A 20,831-nucleotide genomic window follows, 5' to 3' on the forward strand; every position below is an offset into this window, starting at 1 on the left:
ATCTTAGCCTTACTTTACTTTGAAACAAGCATACCACTCGAGGAAAGCCTACCATCCGCATATATTATAAAACAGTTAAGGAAGTCACAATATAAAGAATATGATTATGTAGTAGAAAACATCCATGTCGTCTTACTAGATACAGTAATCTAATGGAACCACAGAAGTTTGCAGGCTTAGTACAAAGATATTTCACAAGAGACACATGTTTATTTCTAGTGCCGAGGCTCTTAGGAGTGCTCTGATATACATATAAAACATTTTCTGTTCTCTGAAAATAACTCCATTTCTCTCAGCCAATTTCCAAATTGCTTCTGGACACAGGAGCAACACAAGATGCTTCCTGCATGCTGTATTTGACTGGCACTTGGGACATCACTAGTACAAGATTTTTCATCACACAGCTGATGAACCACTTAGTAGCCATCATTCACAGGAAAATTTTGTTGAAGCTAACGCACTGTACTGCTACCAAAGGAGGTAAACAAGCTAGCTGTAGACAGAGAGGTTTACTTAATAGGCTCTTTCAAAGCTTTACTCCAAATTTCACATTTTAGACATTTAAAGAGTCTCCAGTTTGCAAACCAGAACTTGCTCATGACTACTTTATACTCAGTCCAGCAAATCAGTGGCCCCGTCACCTTGCTTCCCCCTCAGCTCAGCAGAGTTGAGTGAGGGTTGAATGGTGCTGTTCCTTCCAATGCCAGTCCCCGCTGCTCTGCTCACTTATGAGTCAGAAACTTGTCTCTGAAGAGCAGAAGCTCTTGAACTTGCTGAGCTCAGAACTCCACATGAAGTGTGAAGACCAGGAGCTCCTGCTTCCAACTCCCACCTTGGCTTCTTGAGACTACCCCGTAAAGCCACATCCCTCCCTGCTTATAGTTAGACCTGATAGCAGTAGATGAAAATTTACTCAAGAGTTCAAGCTGTGTCTCCAGATTTACCTCTACCAGAAATAGAGGTCACTATTACATGAAAACAGTTATTTCCCTCCAACATATACACATTGCCAGAACATGAAGAAATTTTGTTCTCCAATAAAGTAACATATTCCTATTTGGGCAGGAGATAGTCCAAGTGAAAACAGCTGGTGCAGGGGAAAAGCCACAGACAAACTGGGGAACTCCACTGTTTTGGACTCTCACCAAACTCTGCTTCCTCACTTGTCCAATAGAAAGAGAGGATTTAAATATAAAAAGCCAAATATTCTAGTGTATAAAACAAACACACAAAATGTACAGACACCACAGAAGTCCCTTCTTTTAAATAATACTCTTGAAGTCGAAACTAAGTGTTTTAACCACGTGCCAGGTTGCTGAATTACTCTTGAGCCTTTGTAAACATTTTCCTATTCTTTTTCCCCTCTCCAAAAGTTGTAATTCAGTAGAGTGAAGCTTTAATAACACTCTCTATGCCTCTTACAGCAGCACACAAGGAAGCTATATAGCCTTTAGGGGTTTTTGTTTGGTTGGGGTTTTTTTAATATTATCAGATTATACCATCATATACAATAAATCTGATTTTAAAATGCTGTTTTTCTGAGATCCAGCAAAACACTTCCTGTGAGAAGTGTTTCAATACACACAGTGACCATTGCAATGACAGATGTACACAACTCACTTTCTCAAGGCAGACTAGATGAACAAGGTATATATTACAGCATTTAAGACTCCTGCCAGGGGAAGAGAAGTGGCAGTACAAGCAGATGAAATCCATATTTGAAATCTGTTTGACTACACAGAGCTTTCACCAGCATTGCTCCTTAGATCACAGTAATGGTGCTTGAGTCGACTGGAACATGCAAGGAACATAAGAAGAACGGGAACAGATTTTAGACCCTGATGAATGCTTCAGCTGTGCGAGCCCATTACATGTCTATATGAATGACACTGCTTTGCTGAAACTATTAAAAGTCCTATTTTTCAAGTGCTGCTCATGAAGTCACAGGAGTAGTTTTTCTTCTTGATGCCAAATAAGGCTTGGACACAGTGGTTTCTACTGCTGGAAGATGGAACAAAAGCTCCAGCGCTCTTCTTGAGGGAACTACCATTTCTCTCAGGCAAAAAAACCCCAAACACCTCAATTGCAAAAGATTGTAAAATGAAGCTTATCCTATAAATGGGAAACTATTTTTCTGGATGAGGTAGATTCAACTTTCATCGGCTTTTAATATGATCACCCTTCTCCAACTTTGATGAGGTAGCAACAATGGCAGCTTAAGAGGAACCTATAGGACAGGATTTGACAAGAAGCTACCTGTGAGTCACCAGCATGTTCTTAATGCTCATAAACAATGCAAGTACCTTCTGGCTACCTCTGACAATTTTCACTTGGGTATCCTGCTAACTGGTGATATTTTTATTACCTGATCCTCAAAGCAGCAAGAGGACAGTTAACAGAGAAGACTCTGGTCCCCAGAGGTTCCTTACTCATTGCATAAATCCACTGCACTTGACAACAAAATACCTTCCCATTGAGTTGGGGGGGGGGGGGAGGCTTTGGTTGTTTGGTTGGTTTGGGGTTATGTTTTGGTGTTTTTTGGTTTTTTTTTTTTTAGTAAGGAAATGAGGAAAAACTTAATAAAACCAATTTGGGACCTCCAGACTATTTGCTATTCCAAAGCCATACAAAAAATTTAGATGCTTTACTTTTGGCAATTTCCATAAGAGAAAAATAGCTTTTAGTGTCAACTGGATGACTCCAAATTTACAGACTGGCTTGAAGTTAGAAAATATTTTAATACGGGAAAAATAATTATAAAGTACTGATTGTACGCAATTATCCTTTGTTCACAATAGAAAGGGTTGGTGGCTGGCACAATGGGTGTAGAGGCCTGCCATACAAACCCCAGGCAAGAAACAAGTTTGATGTATAAGCACATAGCTTACACAGAAGGTCAGAAGGTGAAATGGGGAATCATTTCAGAAGTTCCTCAGAAGCTTGAGAATACAAGGAGAACATCAGAGGATCTGCAAACTGCAGGTTGGGGTTTTCTTTTCCCCCCTCTTAAAGTATTTGTAAACAGTAAAAATGCTAAGAATGCACACAGGGGGGTTTGTTGTAGTTGTTTAGTTCTCCTAGAGCAAGGTTTCTTTTACTGTACTGCTATAAGATTTAAGTGTCAGCTTTGACGAATGTAAGTTATATTGGGGAGTTGCAATATTCTATGTTTTTCTCCTTGTTGACCCCAATTCTCCACACTCTCAAGAGCATCAACAGAAAGGAAAAAGATAGCAAAGATCAGATAGAGGTGGCTATACTCAACTTCCATGTAAAACAGTCAGTGAAATACAGATTTTAAAAAGTATCTGTTTATTATTATATCCCACTAGAAGAAAAAAAAAAATCTCGTCCAAGTTGAAGGACTGACAAGCTGTTTTTTCAAAGCTTCCTAAAATATCTATATGACTCTTAAATATAAGTAGTCTCATTACATCCTGCATTTCTTTCCCTAGAAATGTCATATGACATTTGCACAGAAATTAAACTGTCATACAGGTAAACACACTCACACACTGCCATACCCAAACCAGCACAGGTATGTTCCCTTTTCTCTTTGATCACATACCTCTATCCAGAATAAATTAAAAAAATCTGATATTATTTTTACTAGATATGCATTACTGTAATTGCCTTATCTCGGAAAACCAACTTTTTTTTTTTAAGATGTACTTTCTACTTCTTACCTCCTATAATTCCAGGCAGATTTTCAGAAAGTCTCAGCATGCTAAACAAGTTATTCTGCATTCAGCACCAAGAGCAAGTAAAGAAGCACTTGAAAATACTTCAGCAAAAAGATAACACAAGATTAATATTGCAGAAGGGGGGCAGGGGAAAGAGTTGTATGTAAGGCTCCATCTCTTCCGTAAAGTATTTGTACCACACTTGGAACACAATGATCTGAATGAAGTAAATATAGACTGTGTAGTCCAACCAAACTAAGGCCATTCTTATATAAACTCTGTGAACAGTCTTTAAGTCATTTCAATCATATGCTTTAAAGTCTAATGAGACAGTACGATGTGTTAAAGAGGTGTCTCCAAAAAAAGTTCAGCAACAGAGGTTGAACAAAAGAATCATGTTTGATGTACCTATTGGTTTACAGTTTGCTGAAGCACTGCATAATTTTCTTTCTGCTGGAACACTTCAAAATACTGGACATGCTTATTTGTAAAGTAAATAAAGAAATCCTGACTTCTTTTTGGAGACTGCTCATGACAATCATGTGACCCCTATGTCAACAAGGCTGTCAGGCTCAGCAGCCTGAAACCACAGGACTATACTAAGCCTAGCCTCCAGAAAAGAATCACCACATCTCGGCTCATGAAATAGTTACAATGAACAAATGCCTTCAATTAATTACTCTTATGCTATATAGACTGACAGAGAGATGAAGACTGAACAGGCCTCAAAATTGACTTACCCTCTGATTTGTGGGAAGGAAATGCCCCCAACAATGGCTCAATTTTGCATACCCAGAATAATGTGAAGCCTGTGCCTACTGCAGCCTATAAAATACACAGTAAGGATGAAACCTAACAATAAACAATATGAGTAAATAAACTACCTGGCCTGTCTAGCTGTTTGGCAGTTTTTGCCCTTATTGCACTTAAAAAAAAAAACCAAACCACAAAACATTACATTTGTTACGTAGAAGTACTGTTGTGTGAGTAAATGTTTGATGCCTTTTCTTAAGCATGCCATTGTTTTTTTCTCTGATCTTGAAACCAGTGACAGGAGTGAGGGAACCAACACCCTTTCATCACTATCTGTCAACGGTTGGATAATCAGGGAGTTACAACTGCAAAAGCCTGATGTCTGGCTAAGCAAGGGAGACTTGAACTACAGATGTGAGAACTGAGGTGATTCACTGCTGACCCAGAGATCACAGCAACAGCTGATCAAGACTCCTCTTTCCCCAGCTCTGACCTTACCACAGCAAACTTTTTGCCTTGGACTTGACATGAAAGAATAGCTAGCCCTTTAAAGGAACACTTAAAACTGTTTGTTTGGGGTTTTTTCTTTAAGCCTTCCACAAATGGACATTTATCAGACAGATTGTCACAACAGAAGTTAAACCTGCATGAGAAATTCTGTATTATGCAATTCATTCAGAATATAGCACTGAGGCAGCTGCATAAAAATATACATTAACAGAAGCTTTTAAAAAGTTACCAGAAGTTTTAGTCTGCCTTTTCACAGATATAAATCTGAAAAGTCTCCATTGTTCCTTTTATAGTACTGATGTTCCCCTCTATAGTCACTCAAATGGTTCTTCATACCTCGCTAGTGGACAAGAAGTAATTCATTGCCCTCTTGCCTGCTTTCAGTAGAGCAATGAAATAGCACCAATGAACAGAACTTTTAAAGGTGCTGAAAATATAGTACAATCAAGCAAATTACCCGAACTTGAATTACATATCATTTACTCTTCAGAAGTAGAACATTAATGCAGAGACTCAACACACTATAAGCAAATTCAAGTACACCCCCACAGCTCAAGAAAAGAATCTGGGGTTCTTTGTGGTCAGGTACAAGCTCTATCTATTGTTTGACTCTTGCCCAAAGAACTCTACAAGCAAATAATTTAGACTGGAAGAATCTAATCATCCTGGCAGGACTGAAGTTATGGACGTATGCTGTCATGCTCTGCCTGCACCCACAGAGTATTCTCAACTTTGCCATATTCTTGCAATGCACTATGGGGCAGAGTAGCTGGCCTGAGAACAAGACAAAATTGCCCAACCAACTGTAATGCTTCCTGGCAGTTTCTATTCTGTAAAGCTGTAACAGGGCTGCTCTCAGGAATCTTTTCCAGAGCAGCAAAATACACTGCCAACATCCCTCAAGTAAACGCTTAGCGCAAGCTTAGGAACTGCTTTACACAAGGTGGCTTTATTCCCCCCAAAATGGCCACTCTAGGGGGCACCTGTGCATTTTCTGAATGACTACAGTTCTTTAAGGGTGTCCTATGTGTATGCTTTAAGCGTAGGGCCTCTTGACTTTGGTCTTAGTGTAGCAATGCATATTAGCAGATTGGGTCTGCACTGAAGATGGGGAAAGTGAAGTGAGTTTTTGACTCAGATGTGAGTCATATATGTAAATTGTTCAATGCCATGGCTCAGCCTCCAGCATTCTGAGTACCAGCTCAGGAAAAGCCATCCCTTTTACAACACAGTGATGAGAAATAACAGCATCAATTGTGCTGTTACTGCTGATTTCAGCAGAAGCATCAAGTATTTAATTGACTCATAGCTCACTCATTGACTCAGTGGCCGCTTTAGGCCAGAACTGCTGAGCGACACCTCATTTTTACCATAGGTCAAGGAGGCATTGAATGCAGGCAATTGAATTCCAGTCTTTGTGACATCTACCTCCCAGAAGTCACATACTAAATTGGGTTCAGGAAACCACAAAATTATTTGGTCTTTTTAATAACTGAAACATCAGTTGCTTTTCCAGGGCATTTAAATATGCACTATAAAACTAGCAGTAGAGAAACCTGCAAACAGAAGGGAGATTACAGAGAGAGATGGCGATTACACTGAACTGGTGAGGCAGACCCAAACTGAAAACAGAATTTAAGGCAATGGACTCAAGAAACTGTTAGGATAATATCACCCTATTAGTCTCATAAATAAGGCTTGATGTAAGAGGATAAAAAAACCCCAGATGCTTTTCTAGTAGCTATTACTACAGTATAAACAAATTAATGTAAAGAGAGTCAGCAACATGCTTGAGTCATGGACAGTGTTGAAAGTCAAAGGGTTATGAATTTGTTTCAGAATGACAGTTAACAAGTCTGCTTAAAGTTATTAAAAAACATGAAATGTTTCAGTTTAGTACTAAAGAATAGCTAAAATGTATTTAATGTCAGCAAACATACAACACCTGCATGACAAAACTGGGGGTTTTTGTTAGTTTTTTTTTCCAAACATTCTCTACACAACACTGTGCCTAGGAGCCAACTGCTTTCAAAACATCAAAATATTCTGCCTGGACTAAACAGCACGTGAACACTGTGGAGGTTCTGGAACTTCCAGAGGAAGAGAGAGACAGGAGAAACACAACAACCATAGTCCTGACCATAAAGGTCACGTAACACCTTTGCCAGTAACACTCCAGTCTCACAAATGTGCTATCTCACAGATGAAAAAAAGTACTGCACAAATGTGTCAAAATGGTGTTTAAAATGCAAACAAGAGATAGAAAAGCCTTTTAAGAAAGACAACAAATAATGCCAACTAACCAAAAAATGCCCCCTACTATTAGTATCTGTAGGTGTGTGTTTGGGGAATGGACAATTTAAGAGAGCTTAAAGCATGTTGGGTTTTTTTGGTGGTGGTGGCTTTGTTTTTAAGGAAAATGAAAAATGAACCTTTCAGGTGAGGTGAGTCATAAAATAAAATATCACCTTTGGTCACATAAAATACATTTCCAGTCACATGCTGTGAAAGAAATCAGCAGACCACTGGGACAACTGATGGAGCCACAGCTGATTATAGGCTGTAGGCTGGGTACCCTCTGCACAAGAGGACCCACGTTTGGATTGCACTATGTAACCATGTGGTTGTCAGCACCGGACACCTAATGACTGAAGCTCTCGCAGTCCCCACCCATTTCAAAAAATTCCTAATGAATGAGGAGCCCCTGTAGTGAGTGTCTCAGCCTCTTTACAAGTTCAATGAATGGATCAATACAGGAAGTCTGATGCCCAGCTGGTTCTTCACTGGAAAGCAGGATTTTTTTAAGTTAAAACCCTACAGTAGCTGTTTTGGAACAAGATTAACAATATGTGTGCTCCATTATTTTATATTCTGAAAATCAGCACTGTTTAGGTTCATGTTTGCACAGAATTTATCCACATGGAAATGCAGCAAATCAACCATTCAGCTGACATTTAAAGTGTCCCAGACAGTGTTGAGAGCAAGTATTTTATACAGCTTTAAAATATCAAGACTCTACAGGAAGGTAGAATAAAACAAGAATGAAATTTCAAAGACTCAAACTGATTACATTTCATGATCTCAATTCATAGCAATGTACAGGGATATACTTATATCTATTCGGATTAGAAAAACTATTTCTCAGAGGATAAAAATGAATTCAAAACAAGAATCATCAAGAGGTAAAGTGTAATTCTGTGCCCCTGTTTTCTCAACCTAATTCCATGTCAAAAGCAGACACTGGTATCTGACTGCAATAGTCAGAAATATGAATTCAGAAATTGAGAATTTATCTGACTGAAAAATGAAGGTACAAATCCCAGCTATAAGAATATATGCTTTTTCCAGCATTCAAGATTTAAGTGACTAAAAGACACACACTTGATTCTATGAGACCATTCCCATGTGTCTCACTCTAGTTGAAAGAAACAGTTCCAGAGGAGACCAGTAGCATTTAGCAGTCTACATCTGCCTTAGATTTCCTAGTAGCTGGAGAGACAAGCAAAACTGGTGCCCATCTAAGTTGCTACTGCAGTGTGATTGTGCTTTCGACGATATTGTAACATTAGAAGAGAGTTTGCAGCAGAATAAGAACAGCTCAGAAACAACAAGAGATTTACTTCGTTGGAAGCGGCACAGTTTAGGTGAGAAAACAAAACAAATACAGAAACAACAACAAAACAAAACATCCCCCACTCTAAACGCAAAAAACCCCCAACAACCCCAAAGCCTCTTAAAACCAAACCCACCAGACACCTCTCCAGATGCTCCACATAATCACTGACAAGATGGAGACTAGGAAAGGTTAGGAAAACTATGAAAAATACAAGAGTGAAATTATCACTAGCAAACTAATCAGCACTTTGAAAAGCTAGTTGTAAGAGCTCAGACACCACCAACAGGGGGAGAAAAATCTCTAATCTCCCTCCTGGAATACAACAATTTTTGTATGATAGTGAATATTAACACTTATTCTATACAGTTGTACACAGCTGTCATACTCCTAATCCCAATTTTTGAAAATTCACTTCAACTGGAAAAAAGCTGAGTCCCCAGCTGCCTACACCTAACCAGAGCAAGATACCACAAAACACAGCTGATGCAGATCTGGACGACGTATTTAAATGGATATTTTTAAACGGACTTTTAACAGCAATTTCAACTCTATGGTATTTCCTTACTTCAGTTACGTCAGACAAAACAAAAGCTAATAAAGCAGCACTGCATCTCCTGTTCCCAACATTCTCACTAGGAAAGTTTTGCTAATGAAAGTACAACTGGGTTTTTTTGTTGTTTTGTTGTGGGCTTTTGAATGTTTGATTTTTGACAAAACAAAGCTGAGTAGCCGGGGAGGGGTGTTGTTTTTTGAGTGGGCAGAGAATGGTGAAGAGGAAATTATTTCAAAATTGGCTCATCTTGCCAACAATTGGGCTTTTTCCCCATAATTTATACTATTCTATTTCTGTTCAGGAAAGTTAGGCTGGCTGGCCTATACATTCTCTTTTCCCTACACCATGCTACACATACAGTAATTCTTTTCCCAAACTTCCCCTGTCCTCAGAAACAAATTCTAACAGCTAAAAGATTACACAGATTTAACACTCAATAGTGATTTTCATAATGAAATATAAATTCACTTATGTCTGACTTATCTAAATATTTTTTAGCCATTTCCATCTGTGCTTCTCTTTCCTTATGACCATTAATTGTATAAGGCAACAAATCACAAACTGTTTTTCAAAGGCTAAAAGAAGAATCACCCACCACTTCAGCCCTGAGCCACTTAGCACTCATGATCCTTGTCTGTTGTCTTTCTCATTTCCAGTGTATTTTTAGAATCTTTTATTGCCATCTCTTAAGTCCCTGGCCAGTTGCAATAACTCATTTTGCACCTTGGCCTTTCTGCTCTTATCCCAACATGCTTCCACTATTTCATCTGTATTAGTCTCTTACAGTGCTTATCTTCCTGTACAATCAGGATCATTGCCTGCCCTTTCCAGCAGTGACCAGCTTTCTTAATATTATCTTCCCAGAAGACTACATATCAGCTTCTCAACCCTGCCAAAATCCCTTTTTTGAAGCCCTTATTCTTATACTGCCACTGCTCTCCCTTCATCCTGTAAGACTGCAAACCCTGTCACTTAAATGCCTTCACCTAACACTGCCACCTTCCCTCAGTCCATCCTAAAAATCATGCAGTTCTGAACAAAAAAAAATTATAACATTTGGTTTATCAATAAATCCTTTAACTTTACCTGCATCTAGAATTATCTGTTATACCATAATATTAAATCTACTGCCCAACTGACTGGACTGATATAAAGAGCTATTTACTAGCCTTAATATGTCTATGGCCAGTAAAAATATTGACATTTGAGGAAGACATAACAGAAATATCAAAATAAAGCACATATTTCAAAGAGATCAAAGAGATATGAAGAAATAAAAATTAAGGGCTAAACAAACTTATGTTTAGCAATCTTTTTGGTTTCATAATGAGAAAAAAACCACAACAGCTTCAAGTCATGACACAGGACTACTCTGCTGACTGATCCAAGAGTCTCAACATCCAGCTAGCGTGCAGCTAAGACTGAAATTTTCAACTCCCTTATCTGTACATGTAGTGATAAAAGTAATATTTAGTGTTTGACTATGGTAGAATAGTGTTTGAATATTATAGCAGCAATCCTTGAACGTAACAACATATTTATGCAGATTACAGTCCACACACATCCACCCCCCCAGCCTCTCTGCACCTCTCATCATGCAACTGCAAACAGTAAGGAAAAAGAACAGCATTTTGGCAGAAGTTACATGTGGGCTGTAAGACACATTTGGTTTAAGCAATACTAATTTGGTCTCCAGTTCCATTAAAACTATGGACACGGTTGAAGAGATAAGCAGAACTAATGCTGAGTTTTCAGAGATTGAAGAGCATAGCCTATATTTCAATATTTCTTTTTAATCATGAAAATAGTGAGATTTTTCTTTTCTGTTTATATGCAGCTTTGGCAGAAACACATGTGAGTCTCACCTTCACTAGGCAGGCAGGACTGGAGCTATTTTTTGCACTACTTTCTTTCTGATACAATTTATGTGTCTCTTCTGGGCAGTTCGCTTCTGCACCAATTTCTTGTTCCGTTCTCCACATTTTCCCACTTCAATTACTTCCCCCCTGCACAATTCATTTCATAAGGAAATTCAGGCTGTAAGTTCCAAAGGAAGATAGTTACAATGCCATTCAATTGCATGCAAAGAAAATAGGTAAACAAAGGGCATATGCAAAAGAAAAACTGCAATGAGAGAAGTTTATATTTCACATGACTATTCTTTGGGGAACTTGGTGGAAATTCAACACTTAAAAGTTACACTACATCTACTCGAGTTTTGCCTCTCTCATCTTTTATTATTAATTAAAGAGATAAGAGTCAATGTTAGCCAGCTAAATGAAATTTAGAAAAATCCTACTGCACTGAATTCAGGGAATAAGAAAGAATAGTTTACATTTTTATAACTTTTAACCACATATCGTTTTAAGACAACCCACCTCACTTCAATTCACTTTTGAATATAGCAGTAGAGAACTCCAGTGAAACACTCCAACACCTTACTCAATAGGAATCAACCGCATCTCAGACAAGCAATGCAGCCTCCAGACATGATTAGCATTTTCTTTTGTAACTCCGGTCATTTCCCTTGCTTTCTCTCCCACAGAAAACCAACAACTACTGTACTTGCTCTATGTATGACAACACTAATCAACCCAACCAATTAAAATGCACTTTTCACTGAAGCAAACCTTGATACCTGTCATTAATCATGCCTATTTCCACATTAAATCTCAACTTCTATTTCTAATCTTTTCTGCATTACTGCTGCAGTGTCATTTGAAACATGATACTGCTGTGTGGGTTTAAATTTTTAGTGTAATACATCTTCTGAAAGGCATTTATAGAAAGAGATCACTGAAACATAGAAAATCCTATGCAATATCATTAGGGCGAAGAGCCAACACGCAACATTAAAAAAACCCAACAAACCCACAAAGAAAAAAACAACCCCAACTTTGCTTTTCTAAGCAAAGAATTGCTATACTTTATGTCTTGAAAGAAAAGTTATGATAAACCTTTTCCTCCATAATACAAGTCATAACATTTCCATTTTCTCTTTTACATCCCATAAAACTCTCAGATATACTGCATCTTACTGGTTCTCTGCTTAAGAAATCAAAGCTACTCCAAGAACAATCTACTGCTTTAACATCCTGTAACCTGTATTTCTTAAACACTGTCAGACAACTATCACTTGAACATATGGTGTTCTTGAGAATCCAAAGATCTGGGCCTCAAGTCAATTCCTACCCAACCCTGAGAACAGAGTCAGTGAGGGCACTAACTCTCAGTAAACTGCTGAATCGCCCCCAGTTCTGAAACAATCTCCATAACGCTTGAGTATGTCAACAGGTTTAAAGTTATCTGTCCCAGATACCTAAAGTCCTGATCACTGGAATACTCTGATGGCCAAGTTAGCGTTAGAACTAATTTAATCTAACAACTTTTCCTGAGGGGACAGACACACACATCTCTCTTCTCCCTATATGCACAGCATTCCATTTGATCTAGTCACCTCAGCATTGGGCCCTGGCTCACAGAAAAACTGAATTTTCCTTATCAGGTTAGTTTTAGGCCAGTCTAGCTCTTAATTTAATAGAAGGGTGTCATGGCATTCAGACTTAAGTGAAAGGTTAGCTTTCAACATCGGCTTTAAACACCTACTGCCACTAAGGACCAGGTTACTATTTTCCAGAGAAGTCTGGGGATTTCTGCATTCACCCAGAGCCTCAGCTCTCACACTATGGTAGGTTAATTAGGGAAGTAAAGACCTGCTGATCTCTCCTTCCCAATATGCACATATTGCCAAAAACTCAATTAGTTTAAATTAGGAGGACATTATTTATTATTAATCAAATAGATTACTAGGAAAATGCAATCAATCAAGTCCTGTGCAAGACTGGAGCAAAGATCTCATTCAGACATTAGTCATCATCTCCCTTCACCAAAGGCTGCACCCAAGCAGAACATTATCTGTTATATAAACACATGACGCTTTACAAAGCCCAGTAATAAAAAGGCAGCCATTACCCTTCATTTCTCAAATCAGCTCTTGCTGGCTGGTATCTCGCACAATTTACTTCTTAATTCATTCTGAAAAGCAGCATGCAGTAAGCCATCTTGACATGTATTTATTGGGTGCTCTTCACAGCACAAGTGCTGTTAAATTGCTTCCTAGCACCAAACTTTTCACCATCAATATTTTTTGCAAACTTGAAGGTCCTTCAGCTCTAAAACCTCCAAGTATGTTCCAATGTACTCTTATTGTGATATGTGGTAAATTCTGGTAGAAATAGAATTGATGCAAACTAGAGTATAGGACATGTATTTTCACAGTATTTTAAGCTTTTTAAGAAGAGAACCACTTGGAAATAGGGCTTTTAAAAAATATGAATATATATAATTGCATATAGCACCAGATAAAGAACAAAGGGTGTTAAAAGATGGATTAGAACAATTTCTTTGGCCTGTATAAATTGCAATGCTTGCTATTTGCATAATAGAAAAACAGCAGCATTTTTATATAGAACACTGCATCCTCCTTTTTGCACTTGCTGGACAGTGCAGGAATAGCAATGAGCATCCATCAACAAGGACACCTCCATCCCGCCCCAAAGTTCGGCCTGGAACAAGAGTCCTTTCACCTTGATTGTTCAGGGATTCAGTCATGAGATGCATTAAGTACCAGCTACTGGTGAAAAGTTTCCCATGAAAAGGCAGATCCTGTATACCTTAAGCTGCAGCAAAAGGTCCTGGTCAGTGGGATATAGAGGAAGAAGCACACTTCTCCTCTCTTCCATCTCCTGTTAGCAAGGTACAGAAAGCCAGCCCCTAGGCACACTAACGCAGTACCTCCCAAGCACTGCAGCTGCCAGGCCATGAGAAAAGCAGGGCCTCTGAACAACATGCAGGGCTCAGAGTAACTCAGCCAGTAACACCATCTTCCCAACGCCTCCCAGTAGGCATGACTAAATAAGCAGCAGATAGGTTTTCATTAAAATCACTGAGGACACTAGGGTGATTACAAAAGACGTGCATTTATGACATTCCATTTTGGATGACTGAGGATGGTACACTCTAAAAGTTTATTTCCAAGTTTAATGAACTCGATAAAATGTCATTAACCTTTTGTTCCTTGATTTCATTAGCTGTTCAAATCTTCCTGTTGCAACAGAGCCTAGGAACCCCATGCAGAGAACAAGAGGTCCCCCATTGGAAAGATTAGCACAACCAGCTTTTTTTTTTTTTTACTACACTAAGTGACTTTTCATATATTGCTTGAATGTTGGAAGTTCTTTTATTGCTTAAAACCTCAATCTGCTCAGAATTACACCTCTGTTCAAAGATGTGACTGACAGGATGCCAGAGGTTTCAAAGCTCAGCACACAACTCTTCCACAGTCTCCACAGACACGTGCAGTGCTGCTGGCATGAACATCCAGCGCAGCAGTTGGAAATGGCGTTATTGCCAGGTCAAACCAATCCAAAAGGTACTCTGATCTGAAAATGGAATACAGCTGCAGCTGATACTTATGTACACGCAATGACAGACCTCAGGGGAGGATCACAGCTCCACCACAGTCAGCAGATTTTAGCCCAACATACCTATATACCACTATGTGAATCCACTAAGTCTGCTACTAATTTCTTCATATATTATTAATTCTGTACCTGCAATGGAATTACTTCAATAGTTAAGCTGCTTCAGATGTGCAGCCAATCCTAAATAACCTGTCTGTCTGCAGGCTCTTTGGTTTTCTTTTTTTTACATTTTTGAGCTGACTCAGATCTAAAGGTGAAGTCTTGCATGAAGGCTTATCAGCAGTATTTGTGACTTTCTCTTAAAAACTTTCAATCCATAAATGGTTTTCTGAATTATAGTGGAAACAAACAGCACCATCATCTGTGATGGATAAAGTTATTACAGTATTTCACAAATTTAAAGAAGGGGGGGGGGGGGGGGGGAAGAGCACCTTCTTTCACTTCTTGACCTCAGTAAATTATGACAGATGTTAAAAAGCAGTTGTCATCCTTGTTTCTATTACTGTCATTATGAAATTTTGTCTTCAAATACAAATTATGCTTAACTCAAACAAGAAGAAACACTTCCTAGGAAGAAACCATCAGGGAAATTGGCTGAAGTTTTAACTCATTCAAAATCTGGTAGGTGACATAACAGCACTGAAGCAGCAATTTCCATGCAAACCACTTGCAGTGATGAATAAAAGTATTTAAAAAAAAAGAGTTGATAATATGTAAACATGGTGCTAATTCATGGACTAATGAAAACACATGAAAGGATAAAACAAAACTGTAAAGTAGTTAACTATGAAACCAGAGCTTTCAAAGGACTGTGACTGTGGAATCAGGTGGGAGACAGCACCAAGTTCTCCCTCAATGCCAAATCAACATCTGACTCTCAAACTACAGCCTGTGGGGATAAGAGTCCCATTAAGTAAACCGAGTAAGTTTGCTGCAATTCAATATCCTGAACAAATAGATCTCTTGACTGTCTAACCACCCACCCAAGAGCCATGCTGTACTCTTGCACCCTGCAATGTAGTGTAGGTGGGAAATGGCAGTCACTCAACTTGCACTTCTTCCTTAGCCGATGTAAGAGAAAGTTGGTTCTTAATGTACAGCAAACAAATTAGAAACAATCAATACTCATTACAATTAAGCATTGTATCTTCCCTGCCAAGTGGCATGAGATAGGTTTTCCTATAAAGCCTTCTTACCAAATGAATTCTGTGCAGGGGCACAGAAACACTAATAAAAAAATCATTAAAAGAAATGTCTCCAGCAGACAGTTTTCTTGGCTTTCTCACATTATATTACTGGAAATTCAACAAGAAGCAAGGGCAAAAATTAATGAACTAATGAATTTAGAAAGGAAACACATACATAGCTTGATACGAAGTTTAAGTTACAGAGATGAGGCTTTGCCGTTTCAAACTTAAGGACAGAGAATAAGTAAGTTAAATTATTGCGCATGCTTTGCCTGGAAAATAGCAACCAAGAAAATTTGTACACAGAGGATTTGAAACTGAGCATAAATTTAAGTCATTCTTTAGTCGTGACAGTGTCTTCTCCATTAAAATGTAGACACTAACACCTAAATTTTTCATTTCCCTAGCCGCCTCCTTCAACATCTTGAAACTGAAATATCCATTTTATAATTCTAACAGCATGAACATCTCATGCAACTGTAACACTGATACTGAAAATGAAAAGTGTTAATATTGTGCAAGCTGAAAAACTCTGAGGATATGACACGGTACTTTCAGTGTGATATAACACTGCAGCAAACAAGGTAGAAAAAGCATAACCAATTGTGATGACTCTCCTGAAATAAGGACCAAAAAAAGCTCCTCTTTGAGATTCTATCCCATGCTGTTGCTTCGCTCATCAGAAAAAATAAATGCCAGCTTTAATTCCTACATAGAAAAAACAGAATGGAGAATTCTGCATTACTGTGCTTCCATACATGAGACAGGTGATTTAAGCCGAAAAAAAATGTTTTTACACAAAGTATTTCAGAAGGAAAAGGTACTTACCTTATTGGTTTGTAGTTAGTTCATTAGGGCTCCTAGGTCACCTGGAAACAACTCTGTTGGCCTATAGAAACTGCATTCCCCTCCCGAACATGGAGCAACAAACTTGTTTCCAGAGGATAAAAATCCTACCTAAAAGCTGCTTCACAAAATTTTGTTTGGCACAGGCAGCTTTGGGGTATCTTTGTGTTGATTTTGTTATTGAAAAAGCATATAGGGAAGTCCATTCATCTCTGTAATGCATTGTTTAATATTAGTGGAACACTGGAGCAGGGAAAGATGTGTGTTAGTAAAGCTGCACCATGACAACTGTTTGCATAGAATATTTTTCTTTGCCTGGCTTGACTGTGCTGTTTCAGGCTTACAGTCCTTCCTCCTCCTTGGTCCCTTATGAAGTATTAGAAAGTAAACAATCAAGTTGCAAATGTCATTACAGCATACCCCATCATTTAGAGTACCTATGACTTCCACTTTGATCGGCCAGTATACGTATACCAGTTCACACACAGTTCCACTGGAAAGAGGAGTGAAAACCAGAAAGATCGCCAGCAAGTGCATTTCTAGTCCTGAGTAATATGCATCTTAGTATTACAATTGTGCTACATTATGAAATATGATACAAGATAGTCAAATCAAGAAGTATATCAGTAGCCTGTTGATAGCTTGCTTTATCAGTATTAGAAGCAAAAAGCAGTGAGAATGACAAGAGATTTTGCTGTGGATAAGTGGAAAAATAAGAGTGCCTTGCAACACAGAGCTTGCAGAAAGAAAAGCTTAACAAATACCAACCACGAGACTTCCAGTCATTATTTTCCTGATAAACAAAAAAATAATAATTTAAGAAAAGGACCTGTGCATAATCTTGTTTAAAAAAAAAGTGCATTAAAGACATAGGCTGCTAAAACCATTATTTCTCTTTCCCAAGATCTCCTAAGCTAAGGGCAACATCCCATGTCATAAGAGGCAGTGAGGAGCAGTCAGAGCCTCTTCTGTTGTGTTAGCAGCCCACTCTACTGCAAGACATCAGTTTTTTTAGGCTCCTCTTCAGCTGGAGAATGTTCTGGCTGCTGCATGTCTTCTCCAGTAGTCTAATGCCAGAAGGCATGTCCTCTGTGCAACCCTGCACTCCTGTCCCCAACCCATACAAAGAGAGCTGGATGCACAGCACATTCACCTTTTAAAACAAACTCTTACCGGCTCTTACCAAATTCACATTTATTTCATTATAGCCCCCCCCTCCCACCTCAAGGCAGTACCTTCTAATGCTACTTCACTAAATCCTTCTGCTCACATCAGTGTTCTTGGCCCCCTGTCCCAGAGCAGCTTCAGTCCGAGAGTCTCCAATTACATAAGCAAGGCTACATTTTGGTATGCATTTTGTTGAAGCTACAGTTTTAAAACCAGCTTGTTTTTCAAAACTTCTTTAGTTACTTGGGTATGTTAATGGGAATTGTTCTAAGAGGTTTAAGGCTGCTAATAAAAGCCAATATTTGCAAAGGAAGAAGCATTTTTTACTGGACTCAATTATATTATTGCAGTAGTGGAATTCAATTTAGCTTAATTCTCTGCATTTACAGCTCTGTATTAATGCCAAACACTGTGAAATAAAAGAGTTTTTAATGTAAGCTGGTTTATGAGAAGATGTTTTAGAGCCACATACAATTTTCCAATTTGAGCCACGAGGTTGGTTTTTTTTTTTTATTCTTCTTTATACTTAAGGCATCGAGTTGAAAATTCAGAGCCTTGGACAGTTGCTTGTCTTTGTCCTCTTACAAACAACTATTGCAAGTAAACTTGAACTTGCTAATGTTGCCATAGGAATGCCTTATGTTGTGCAAACCAAGAAGCAAAATCTAACTCCTAAAGAGGAACAGATCAGCTTGCAAGTGCTATTTGTGTATATAGTACTACTAGCTTAGTTTGCTTTGAATTTATCCGACTGCCAACTACTCAGCACTTATATGTGTTAATACTGTATACCAGTATTTGTTGCCAAGAGATTACTATCAACATTTGTCATTAAGAGCATGACAATGTAATGCATATTTAACTTGGTTAGAAATATCTTTTTATAAAGTAGGATGGCAGATGAAAACATGGACTACATTACAGCACTAGTGCAGCTTTACAAAGGGTTATCAATGGGAATAGACAAGATACTGACTTCAGAGTACACACACATAAAAGCAAGAAAACTCATGAAGAACTTGATTTACACACCACCAGTAAAAGTATCTCAAAATTCCAGATGTTAAAGTTCCTTGCTAAAGAAAAGTTTAAGAATTAAGCTAAAAATACAAATACTTACAGAAATAAAATCATTAGTAGGAAGACAACCAGATGTCACACAACCTCCTTCAGAAATTCACTTTATACTGATTTTCTGGTTCTCAAGTGACTTCCAAGTCAGACTCTAAGGAGTGAACAGTAGGTCTGATGCAAGAAGATAACCGGACCCCTCCAGTTCAGTACACAGACATGATGCTTATTTATGCAAACTGTACATAGTTAATGAATTGTGGTGGAGTTACAAAGTATGATAAATATATAAGGAACTAGACTGTCTAAAAACAAGGGATGTTCCACCTTAAAGAGGGTGGAACCCTGGAAAGTAAGTGCTTTTAGACGGGATACACCACTTTGGAAACAGACGTTCTCGTGTTTTTTTCCTTAACTCTTTTGACCACTGAGAACCTCTGGGATGAAAAGGGTGCTCAAAATGGAAGAACAGCCAGAGTGTAATTATTTTTATCATAGTTTATGGCATTTGCTTTCAGAACTAACATATTTAATCTTAGCTTTAACCTAGGAAGGACCATTTGACACAAGTTGAGGAAGTCACCATTTTTGCATTATGCAAGGAGGGAAACAAATGCCTTTTTTTCTTTTCCTGGGCCATTTCTCAGGTTTTAGTTTAATCCTGTCAGTAAACTGATAAAGGGTAGAATGTGGCTAAATTTTAGATCAACAACTGGAGGAGAAATAGGTGAAAATGGGTAACATATGGAAAAGGTACAGTTAAGTACTTCAGCACACTGGAAGGAAACATTTCAGTTTACAGCAACACAGGATTTACTGCAAAAATCAGAAAACAGCCATAAGTGGCAGGCAATCAGACACTTCCGGCCACTTCACCTGGTACAGCTTAATGTATCCTGGCTAGAAAGTATAGAGATTTGACTAAACCCTCAATCTCTGCCAGATGTGGCCCTTGAAAGCAGCACTGGTCAAGCTCACTAGCAAGGACAGGAATCCAATACCTGAAAACCTTTTTGCTCAGCAAGAACATTTTCTGTGTGCTGTTCTTCAGATTTCCTCCATGTCCATGAACTGGGTACCTCCTGCTTTAATCTAGAGTTCATTTTGCACAGCTGCTAGGAGAACCACATGCCAAACTCTTCCACATTCATTTCTTAAAGGGTAAAGCCTGTTTATGAGTTTGTTAATTAATAAAGCACTTACAGGCCTTCTACCCACACTAATATTCACAGTGTTTCTTGACGTGTACCATAATTTTTTTTCTATTCAAACTAGAGAACAAAGGCTTTACCTACCTATAAAGAATGTCTTGCCCATCATGAACACTGCTCATTGCATCCTCTTCTGCAGCTCCTCACTAGGCTTCTGGGACTATTTTTAGCTAATTTGGTATATTTAAACTAATCCAAATGGTCAAGAATTTATCACAATTTGCTTGAGTTTTATTATTTTTAAAAGTGCAATTCACTGGTTTATTTCATCTTAGGAAATACTGTACTTCAGACAGCTGCATGAAACAACTCTTAGAGAATATATCAGGTTTTGAAACACAATGCTAGAGTTTTATTTCTTCAGTGATAGCATTCACTAGATTCTTTATGTGGCATGAAGTTCACTAATTATTTCCATGTTACCATGAAAATGTGTGTACATGTTTTAAATCTACTTTATATAACTCTACACGGAGAGGGTCAGAAATTTGAGTCAAACAGAAGATTGAACAAACCAGAATCATATTCAAAATAACCTAGAAACTCCTCTGAAATATCTTACTCCTTCTCTTCCTAAAATAAAACCTTTAAGAAATGCTTTGCAGTGTACACATATGAAATTATTTACCTAAAGAGAGACCAGTTTTCAAACACTGCCTGACATCTATCCCTTATGACCTACAACAGTGGACAAAAGATATTAAAATACCTTCAAAGGATGAAAGCTTAGAGAAATTACACTGCTCTTTTC

General features: G+C 38.2%; 1 protein-coding gene across 2 annotated transcripts in view; it reads right to left on the reverse strand.

The window, feature by feature from the left end:
* Window positions 1-20,831, reverse strand: part of KCNIP1 (potassium voltage-gated channel interacting protein 1) — a 454,549-nt gene that overhangs the window by 421,770 nt on the left and 11,948 nt on the right. The window lies entirely within an intron of this gene.

The sequence above is a fragment of the Athene noctua genome, chromosome 12 (genome assembly GCF_965140245.1).
Source record: "Athene noctua chromosome 12, bAthNoc1.hap1.1, whole genome shotgun sequence".
Classification (NCBI taxonomy): domain Eukaryota; kingdom Metazoa; phylum Chordata; class Aves; order Strigiformes; family Strigidae; genus Athene; species Athene noctua.